Source organism: Nilaparvata lugens, unplaced genomic scaffold (assembly GCF_014356525.2).
Source record: "Nilaparvata lugens isolate BPH unplaced genomic scaffold, ASM1435652v1 scaffold5114, whole genome shotgun sequence".
Lineage (NCBI taxonomy): Eukaryota > Metazoa > Arthropoda > Insecta > Hemiptera > Delphacidae > Nilaparvata > Nilaparvata lugens.
In genome coordinates, this window is record NW_024091023.1 from 1 (window position 1) to 11,427 (window position 11,427).

General features: G+C 38.9%; 1 long non-coding RNA gene across 1 annotated transcript; it reads right to left on the reverse strand.

Annotated features, from left to right (window-relative positions):
• Positions 1 to 421: 421 nt before the first annotated feature.
• On the reverse strand, positions 422 to 9,816 carry LOC120355879. The gene is made up of 2 exons (XR_005573855.1): positions 9,639 to 9,816; positions 422 to 481 (listed from the first exon to the last, which is right to left on the reverse strand). It is a non-coding gene; the product is annotated as an uncharacterized LOC120355879 (long non-coding RNA).
• Positions 9,817 to 11,427: the final 1,611 nt, after the last annotated feature.

Sequence of the window (11,427 nt, forward strand, 5' to 3'; positions counted from 1 at the left end):
AAAAACGATAGCATAGATATCCCATGGTATAGGGCGTTTATGTTGCAACTTTTACTGTTATCCCAAGCTGATAGTTCACATAGTTCTTTCCTATGCAGCTGTGTGACGCTGGTAGTCTCTCAAATTGTGCCGTCCATATACTATCACCCCAACAAAACAGTAAAAATTGACAATAATCGACAGTAATCGGCTTGAGATAACAGTAAAAGTTGCAACATAAATTCCCTATACCATGGGATATCCACTTACACTATTGTTCCTCTATGATATGATGAGGATTATGCTGAGAAGTCATGACAACTTATTGTCGAATTATTATTCCAGTATATTATGGAATAATTATGCCGTTTCCGAACTTGCTGAACAAATGAAATAGTAAATGAATTTGAAGTAGAGTAGGTAATATAGGTGGTTCACTCACTTTTTTCTGTTTCTTCGCCTACTGGGTATCTGGGCAAATACTTTCCTCGATTAGGTCCAGCTGGAAAATTTAATAGAACAGAGAATATAATAGTAATGATATTATCAAATACAATGGAAAATTATTTAGATAATGGGATAAAGGATAAAGAATGGAATATAATTGAATTCAATCACTGTGAAGGTCATACCTTATACCGGTACACGAAGAAATTAGAGTTTATCAAAAACTTCAATAAATAAACGCACAACTCATCAATACATATCCTGAATATTTCATGAATTTGACAAAATGGAAATATTTTATTCAAGTCTGTGCTTCGAAGCCGGTTAGCAGATTATGGAAGAAATATAAATTCGACTAGCCTATATTTTTCTCCTATAATCATTATTACCTGTCATTCAAATTCAAAATTCGTTCTCTATTAATCCATCCATTTTCCAGTCACCAGGTACTTTTTGCTGGAAAAAACTCCGAACACTTCAATTTTTTCTTGCAATTGTGGTGAATTATTGACATCCTGAATACAAAAATTTGACCTTTTAGCACTGAAGCTTTTTACAGAATGCCCCAAAAACCAGGGATTTTCGAGTCCTATCAAATCAAATGACTACCGTACATTCCGATTTCAACTATTAAAATCAATGATTCAAAATACCTCTGGCCGTGAGTTTTTCCTCTACACCCTGATCAGGCAGACCGTTCTAGCTCAGATAAATTTCCAGGTACACCTAATATAGCAATGCTCCTTGTATTTCGAAAAACACCCGATTATTAGCTTCAAACTTCATCAATTGTCCTCAAATTGACATTTTGAGACTCACCCATTGGAAGAACTTATTTTCTGTATTTTTTAGTGGAGAGGCACCCATAAGGACACTTCAATAAGGACATCATCTGATCTTCTGGTACAACAGTTCATTCTTCTTGGCACTTCCAGGCAGTTCGAAATCACTTATCATAAGTCAAATTCGGTCGAAAATGGGAAATTTATCCTTGATTTCGGTTAGACTGATATTTTCATAACAAAAAAAAATTGCTAATTAATTTCTACATTCAAAGCTATTCTTTCAAAAACCAATGATGATGGAGAGTTAAACTTGGTCTTGTATTTTTATTGTAGAAGAGAATCCTCTCTTTCATTTAAAGTGAATAATTTATGAGAAAATGTATCTGGAAAGTTAGATTCGCTTGTTTCAAAAAGTCAAGAAAATGAAAAAGTTTTCTCATTTTCACGTTTTCGGTAGTTTTTCGATGGAGAAAAATGGTTCAAGATGGATTCGAAACAACTGAGTTGTTTGAAAATTTAGAACATTTTAGAACAAAATTTAGAACATTAAATTTCCTACAATTTGAGACCGATCGCAAGTTCTCATCATGAGTCTCAATTTGGAAGCTGTTGGTTATAAGTAGAGTCCTAAAAAACGGAAAAATGAAATTCACCATCTTTCTATTTTGATTTAGCTTCAACTTTTAATTTGTAGCCTGATCGTATGAATACAATCGTTTATTGCAATGGAGAGGGAAGGAAATTCTCCACAACCTCGACTAGATTTTAAATTTTCCATATCGAGTATTTCACGAGGAAGAATGAACTACAAAATTTATTTATTCATTGAGACAACAGGTTACCCCTAATATGTCTCCTTCACAAATACGACAATAAGAGATTATTATACAATGGAAATAGAATGAGCAATGCAACTTACAATTGCAATATTAAAAAAAAACTATAGAAATACAAGAGAAGGAAAAAATAGATATATACAAGAAATTATCATAAAACAGAATATAGAAATGATAAATTCTAAAATTAAAAAAAATGTAACAAAGAATGATAGAACTAACAAATGAATGTCAGAGGACTGATACCTGCCAATGAAGCCCAAAATGTAAGAAGTATGATACACAGTGCAATAGCAAGGATATCTCACTATATACGATCAAATCATCAAATCAATGTTTTTTACTGTCGTTCACATTATACATGTATGACAAAGTCATGAAACGGAGCATAGTCCTTAGTCCCTAAAGCTGAGCGAATAAAAACATATAATATATATATATATATATATTTAAACTTAAAATACATTAAACTATGAAAATAACACAGGACAGACAATAAAATTTGGAATTGAATAACAGAATTGATTGAAACAACACTTCAGCACTACGAATACTTAACACTGAATAATTATATGTGGATGCTCAAAGAATTCCCCATGTCATAGAAAGGATTTTCACTCAGCCAAATATCCAATTTATTGAGAAAAGTCATATTATCATATTTGTTGATGGACCCCAACAACTATTGTAAACTTTTTGTCATTATACAGTGACTATTAAGAGATTTACTCAATCTGCAATATTGGAAATTCATTTTACCCCTATTACGTGTGCTGTGCGAGTGGACATGTTCATTAAGAGTTGTTTCTGGTAATTTCTTCAAAGAGTAAGCAGCAAGTTCAAAGATGTAAAGATTGATGACAGTCTTAATATTTAATTTTATAAATATAGGCTTACAGTGATCCAAGGGACCTGAAGCATTGATAATTCTAACAACTTTCTTTTGCAACCTCAATATCTCTGCAACCCTTGGAGAATTGCCCCATACAAGAAAACAGTATCTAATAAGGGACTGGAAAAATGCAAAGTAAGCCATTCTCACACTATGTGGAGTCACACATTGCTTCAGACGTCCAATGAGATAGATGACTCAGTCACAAAGCAAAATTGTGATGGGAAAATGTTGCTAAATAAATATAGGTCTAATATTATTGAAAGACGCTCGGCTATCAGCAAAGCTAGCTGACCGCGGAGATAAGGAGGGTACCGATGGTGCACAAACTTCGGCGCATTGAGACGATTTTTACTGCCTCTGGCAGCGGCAAAACTCCATCCCCTCCACTTTGGGAGAGTATTTAAATGCCAGACGAGCCCCAGACCACAGCATTCTGCTCCCAACCTTCCTCTCCTGTACAGCGGCCCGTTGGCTGCCGTACGTCCCTGACCTCCTGTACTGGTACAGCAGCCCGTTGGATGCCATACATCCCTCTCCTCCATCTCCCTAGGGCACAGCGGACCATTGTCTGCCATCCCTATCCTTCCATCTCCCCAGGGCACAGCGGACCATTGTCTGCTGTCCCTATCCTTCCATCTCCCTAGGGCACAGCGGACTGTCATCTGCCGTCCCTAACCTTCTATCTCCCCAGGGCACAGTGGACCGTTGTCTGCCGTCCCTATCCTTCCATTTCCCCAGGGCACAGCGGACCGTTGTCTGCCGTCCCTATCCTTCAATTTCCCCAAGGCACAGCAGACTGTTGTCTGCCATCCCTATCTTCCCATCTCCCCAGGGCACAGCGGACCATTGTCTGCCGTCCCTATTCTTCCATCTCCCCAGGGCACAGCAGACTGTTGTCTGCCGTCCCTATCCTGTCAATCCTTCCTCTTCCTACTACACTGAAGCGGAACCGAGGCCGTAAGGCCAATACAAAATTACATCAAAGTGGTGTCATCAGAGAAGAGAGCGACCTTCATGCCGTCAGAAGCACCAGGATGTGCTGTCCACGCCAGCTGAGGCACAAAGACAAAAGAAGAGGAACTTCCACTTGCCTCCTTTCCCCGCCCACATTATGACTGAGCTAAGTCATCCAGGAGCAACACCTGGGTATCAATCACCCACCTTTGAAGCTACTCAGGGTGTACGTGATAGATTGGCGCCCAACGTGGGGCACGAGGCAACAAAGTAAGAATCATGAATGAACAGGACGAGGCTTAACGCCAGGAGCTGACAGAGAACCAGTCGGTCAAGGATGTAAACCCTGAGGTTATGACCGACCCCAGAGTTTCCTGGATCTATAGATTGAAAAATGATGAAGCATTTAATCTTCTACAAGATTGGGGCATAGTGTCATCTGGAACACTTCCTGAGTTGAGAAGGTTGTTAGTAGAACAACATAAGAAGATGGCTGTACGTTACCCAACCCAAGACCCGAATAGTGAGCAGAAGCAGTGAGAATCTGGACACTCAGCAACAGGTACTCATGCTGAAGTTGGAACCATCATCCCACAAACCCCCTCATGGACCCAGGGGCGGTATGTGACAAAGTAAGAAGCTGGAGACTGTCATTCGACAGCCAATCAGATGCTCCCAGCTTCTTAGAAAGGCTAGACGAGCCACAACAAGCCTATGGGCTCACTGGCAACCAACTACTAGTCACGCTACCTGAATTACTAGTTGGTAAAGCTACTCTATGGATGTGTAATCGTTGTGACAAGTGGAAATCATGGGACAATTTTGTGACAGATTTCAGATCAGGCTACTACCCACTTACCTATGAGGAGGACCTCAAGAATTTAATTCAGGCAAGGAAGCAAAGGGAAGGTGAATCATTTGACGAATTTCTCGAAGATGTACTGACACTCATGAGGCGACGAGGAGGTTCCACAGACGAAAATAAATTACAGAGAGTGTATAAGAATCTCCTCCCACAGTACAAATTGTATATTTGGCAATCTGATGCTCATAGTATTGACAAATTGGAAAAATTTGTGAGGGAGTATGAACAAATCAAGAAGGAGGAAAAACAGAATAGACAGAATTCGAGAGTTCACATGAATGAGGACACGAAAAAGATTACAAAGCTCAAGATTGAGACAGTTATAACCCCTACTAGTAACAGACCATCTCTTAGTGAGTCTGAACCCATGTGTGGGCAATACAAGAGACCGGGGCACTGAAGATCACACTGTCCCGATACCCCACCATGTAAAAGGTGCGGAAAGAGAGCAATGAAATGTGTCTGTGATATGCAAAAGGAGAATAAAATTCCGAACAAGATAGCAGTGATGCAAACGGCACAGAGGATTCCTGTGATTGAAGAGTCATCGAGGGATAACAGGCTGTTTATTACTGTGACAATTGGTGGTAAAAAGTGTTAGGCATTGCTAGATACTGGCGCTGAAGCTAATTATATGAGTAACGAGGTCTATGAAGTCCTCCAGAAAATAGGGATGATACGGAAAGAACCAGCACGTAACCAAGCAATATTAGCTGATGGACGATATACCTCATTAAATGGGAAGGTGACAACCAATGTAACTATAGAACAAATCACAGTTCCACTAGCGGCGTCTATAATGGAAGGACTTGGACAAGAGTTGCTATTAGGCATAGAATTTATGCATGAGAACAGAGTGAATATTCACACATTCACGAGAGAGGTAGAGTGGGATCCTCCCCAATTGAATCCTCCAAGTCAACGAATTATGTCGTGATCACTCTTATTGAGGACTAAGTCAACATCAGTCCCAACAATAGAAGCTGTAGACTCCAAATCTCAGGAAAACAAGAGTTGCAACAGAAGGTTGTACAAGCAGGTTGGTTTGAGCAGAGTCGAACCCAATGCCTTGATTGATAGAAAGGCAGAGTTGTCATATATTCCAAGACAAGCATCCAGGGATGACATAGTTGATCACTGTGATGAAATGGACAACTCTGAACGACAGGCCATGATTTATGCTCCAACTGTCAGAGCAAAGACTTCAAACTCCGAGAAAGTTGTGGAAGTTAGGATGGAACAAATGCCATCTCATGGCAAGTCAGATGTTAGCATCACAGTCAACATGAAGAGGATAACCAAAGGTAGGAAAGTACGTCCCTGACATCCTGTACTAGTACAGCAGCCTGTTGGCTGCCGTACGTCCCTCTCCTTCCATCTCCCTAGGGCACAGCGGACCGTTGTCTGCCATCCCTATCCTTCCATCTCCCCAGGGCACAGCGGACCGTTGTTTGCCATCCCTATCCTTCCATCTCCCTAGGGCACAGCGGACCGTCGTCTGCCGTCCCTAACCTTCTATCTCCCCAGGGCACAGTGGACAGTTGTCTGCCGTCCCTATCCTTCCATTTCCCCAGGGCACAGCAGACCGTTGTCTGCCGTCCCTATCCTTCAATTTCCCCAGGGCACAGTGGACCGTTGTCTGCCGTCCCTATCCTTCCATTTCCCCAGGGCACAGCGGACCGTTGTCTGCCGTCCCTATCCTTCCATCTCCCCAGGGCACAGTGGACCCTTGTCTGCCGTCCCTATCTTTCCATCTCCCCAGGGCACAGCAGACCATTGTCTGCCATCCCTATTCTTCCATCTCCCCAGGGCACAGCGGACCGTTGTCTGCCGTCCCTATCCTTCCATTTCCCCAGGGCACAGCAGACCGTTGTCTGCCGTCCCTATCTTTCCATCTCCCCAGGGCACAGCAGACTGTTGTCTGCCGTCCCAATTCTTCCATCTCCCCAGGGCATAGCGGACCGTTGTCTGCCGTCCCTATCCTGTCAATCCTTCCTCTTCCTACTACACTGGAGCGGAACCGAGGCTGTAAGGCCAATACAAAATTACATCAAAGTGGTGTCATCAGAGAAGAGAGCGACCTCACGCCGTCAGAAGCACCAGGATGTGCTGACCACGCCAGCTGAGGCACAAAGACAAAAGAAGAGGAACTTCGACTTGCCTCATTTCCCCGCCCACATTACGACTGAGCTAAGTCATGCAGGAGCAACACTTGGGTATCAATCACCCACCTCTGAAGCTACTCAGGGTGTACGTGATAACTCTTGAAAGCCTAGCTTTTAAATAATCAATGTGTTTTCCCCAGGTCAGTTGATGATCAATGTGTACCCCCAAAAATTCAACATTATTTACAATATCCTGCTGAGTATATTCATTATCATATGGTCTCAGACTAAATATGACATTTTCAGTCTTATTAGCATTCAAAAGATATCCATTCGCTCTGAACCAGGCTCCTGCTTCATCAAGTGAGTTATCAACAACATTTGAGAGCTTAAAAGGTAGTATCATCCGCATATAATACTGCTCTGCTCAAAACATTGTGAGGCAAATCATTGATACTTATAAAGAATAATAGAGGACCCAGGACGGTTCCTTGAGGTATGCCATACTTCAGGAAAATTACATCAGACCACTCTCCATTGACGCAGACGGTATGCTTTCTATTCTTCAGGTGAGACTCAAATAGTGTTAGAGAAACTCCCCGAAAACCGTAATAATGAAGTTTCTCTATCAAGTCACCATGGTCGACGCAGTCAAATGCTTTGCTCAAGTCACAGAATGTAACCTGTGCATAAGACCTTTTTTCAAATGCCTGCAAAATATCATGGTCCAAACCCTCAACTGCATCAACAGTTGCTTTGCCTTTTCTAAAGCCGAATTGAACTCCTGATAATAAGTTATTTTCCTCCAAAAATACAACAACTTGCTCACATATAATATTCTATCTTATATTTTTTCAGGAATTTATTCCCATGAAATGCCAGAAAAACAGGTAATTTTCACCTCATAATTTTATAGTTTGTCATAAAAGTTTACGCTTCCATTTTACGGAAAAAATGTTTCTGATAAAAGTTATAGATCGTTATAAGTTATAGATTTTTTATATAGACCTTTTCAGAATGATGTATCATAAGTAATACTTTTTTGAAGTCCTATAATCCTAATTCTCCAGTTAATCAGCACAATTCACGTTTTTCCGCGCAAATTGCCCATTCAATTATAGTCCAGTCACTATATACATTGGTGCATGCAATTTATATTGTAGTTCTGATTTTTTAATATATTATTTGGGTACATAAGAGAAGTCCAGAACCATTTCTCCATGCAAAATTTCCTTGTGCTAGATACAGAGTGGCCCAAAAACCTCGTATTTTCGGCTCATTTTCCAGTTTTTAGCTATTTCTGCCAAATCTCGTAATCGGGCAAAAACATTTGCTCTCGCCTTGTTTTTAGATTATAAAATTCTGAATAGAATGAGATCATTCGGAACTCTCTATCTCCAATGAGTACTGAGTTATGATTTTTCAAAAATGAGTGAAATTTGAAGGAAAAATCAATTTTGAAGAATTTTAGATTTTGATCAACAATATCTTCCGATTGATATCATTTAGATGTATAATTCAAAATCCCTCTGGGTGTAGTTTTGTGCTCTACAATCTGAGATCTGGTGGAGCGCTCCATCTCATATAGATTTCCAGGTACACCTGACAACAATGCTCCTTGTATTGTGAAAAACACCTAATTTTCAGCTTCAACCATCATCACCAACTACATTGTCCTCACATTGATATTTCGCACAATGACATAAGTTCATGAGATTATTTTTTATGAGAATCACCCGTCAGATGCACTTCATTACAGTATTTCCTAGTGGAGAGGCGCGCTTAAGGACACCTCAAAAGGATCAAAATTTCAAACACTTATAACTTTTGACTCAATGCTCAGATTTCATCGTACTACACTTCATTCTTCTCGGCTAGGGGAAAGTGATTCAAGATGGATTTTAGGCAACTGAGCTCGTAGAGAATGAATTTATCTACAATTTGGAATCAATCGTTAGTGATGATGATTAGATATGATCGTTAGATATGATGATGATCGTTAGATATGATGTATTAGACTCGTTTAAGAACTCTTGATCAACAGTAAAATCACGAAAAATTTAAAAACTGAAATCGCCATTTTTAAAAACTTCTATATCTTTCAGAACTACAATACATATTGCCAGCACGCCCCCTTTTTTATGTCTATATTGACTGGTTTATTAATATACTGTGTTAAGTAACTACCAACAGGTTGTTACATATGAAAACCAACTGGCTAAATGCAAGGCAATTTGTTACCTGGAAATCTATTTGAGATAGAACGGTCTACCTGGTCTTAGCAGCTTAAAAAATTACTCCCAGAGGCATTTTGAACCATTAATTTGAATTCTGGAAATCGGAAGAATAGTAGTTCTTCAAAAACTGAATTCCCTCCAAATTTGTTTTTCCGAAAATTTGACTCATTTTTGAAAAAAATTAACTCAGCACTCAATGTAGATAGAGAGCTTTAAATTATTTAATTTTGACGAAATTCTATTATCTAAAAAAAGTACAAGAGTAATTTTTTCTGTCCGATGGCTCGATTTGGCAAAAATCTCAATAAACTGAAAAATGAATAAAAAATCCGAGTTTTTAGGGGCTCTCTGTAAAATAGCTCCTGCTAGAAGGTTAACTTTTTGTATTCAAGCTGTACAATACTACAGAACCGTTGCTAAAAAATTTAGCGTGTTCAGAATCAATTCCCAAACGAACCTTTCACACTACCTCGTGACTGAACTATTAAGTAAATCAAAATAGTTAGTCAAATATATGGATAGTAGCTATACTCACCTGACACTGAAGTTGAAAACAATGAGACTACTAGGAAAACAAAACACAAGTTCAGAGGTGTCATATCTGTAGAGAGAAGCTCAAGTGCAAATCTGATCACGGTCAACACACAATTGATACAGGAAAGAATATAGGCTATTGTATGGTGTAGATACGAATTATTGTTATGTAGAAGAAACTCGAACCGGTCCAGTAACTCGTTCTAAGACGTGAATACATTATATGATAACCTTCTTTATCAATAGTTCATTCACATACTAATTTTCCTGTTATAGCCTATTGATACAGTCATGCGTCCACGAAACTTCGTCAATGAGCCCAACATCAGAATAAGCTGCTTTCGATTATTTTCCTTATATTGAGTGTCTCGTTAGAATTTCTTGAGAAACTTACTCTGAATTCTGCTTATATTATATGAAATCATACGACGTTCATCATTGAGTTCCTTCATAGCCACCTCTAATTCTAATTCTTGTATTAGAGGTGGCTATGGTTCCTTGCATTCCAACCACTAGTAGCCTACCTACTGGTACCTAAATGTTTCCAGTGACGCGCGCAGTGTCATTATAGGCCTATGATACGCAATGTAACATAGAACGAGCAGATCCAAGTAAAAAGCAGAATCAAGTAAGAGTAAAGTGTTTGCAAGAGAGGGGAGATATTGAGATAAAGTGTAGCATTTTGTTATGAGAGCAACATATTTTTTATTCAGTTCGCAGGGTATTCAAGATATAGTAACCATAACCATAATCAATGACATTTTCACCAAAAGTGCGTTCAGTCAACCTCAGATAATCAACGATATCATCAAAATCCCCTAAAAGAATATTGAAACAATGGAAACGTATTTTGTCATTGTTCAATGATGAATAAAAAATAAAATTAAAATATTTAGGCATAGAATCTCAATCATTGATCTATATCTAAGACGGTACACTTATATCAATAACAATTGCATAGAACTGATATTTATTACCCAGCAAATTGCACAACTGAATAGTTTTGAATATAACAAAACTATAATAACTTATTCATACGCACAATCAGTATAACAGTATGGTATCTGGGATTGGAGGTGAGGGCTTGCTTTGAAGACGTACTTCACCAAGCTTCTAAATTATACAAAAACCTTTAGAATCATAAAGTGAGGTCCACGTTATAATGGCAGTGGAGAAAGAAGGGAGAGAAACGTTGCCGATCCTCTGTCTTGTCAATGCCAAATTGTATAGACGGTAGCTGATACAGGTTTATTGAGGCGGTGATATTAACGGTTTCATTCTCGTTTGAAATACGGTAATCAATTATATTCTATTAAGCAATAAATTATATTTTTCAATAATTTCATAATGAATTTTCATAATTAGGATGAAATATTTTGTTAATCAATTATTAACTCTACATTGTTAAAGGACGATCTGGGAACAGAGCAAAGTGAGAATGAGATAGCGCTATCCGCTTTGTTGAATGATAGACAAGGATAGCAATACCATTGCTAATCAAATACTGCTATTACTAGTAGTTCTGTGAACAGTATTATTTGATCAGATCATGCTTACACAAGATTTAATTATCATATAACGCTTTCCGGAATTTAGCGCGAGAAAAGCAGAAGACATCTAGGCGCCCAGACGAGTTGTTATAAGCTCTTTGCATCCTATTTAATAGTGCATAAAAATTGCATTCAATGAGGCATGCAATTTATAGTCAACTCGACAGCTGATTTATGATGAATAATTCTATAGTCTGATTTTCACTCTAATATTGACGTATGAAGGAGGCTCCTTTTTCC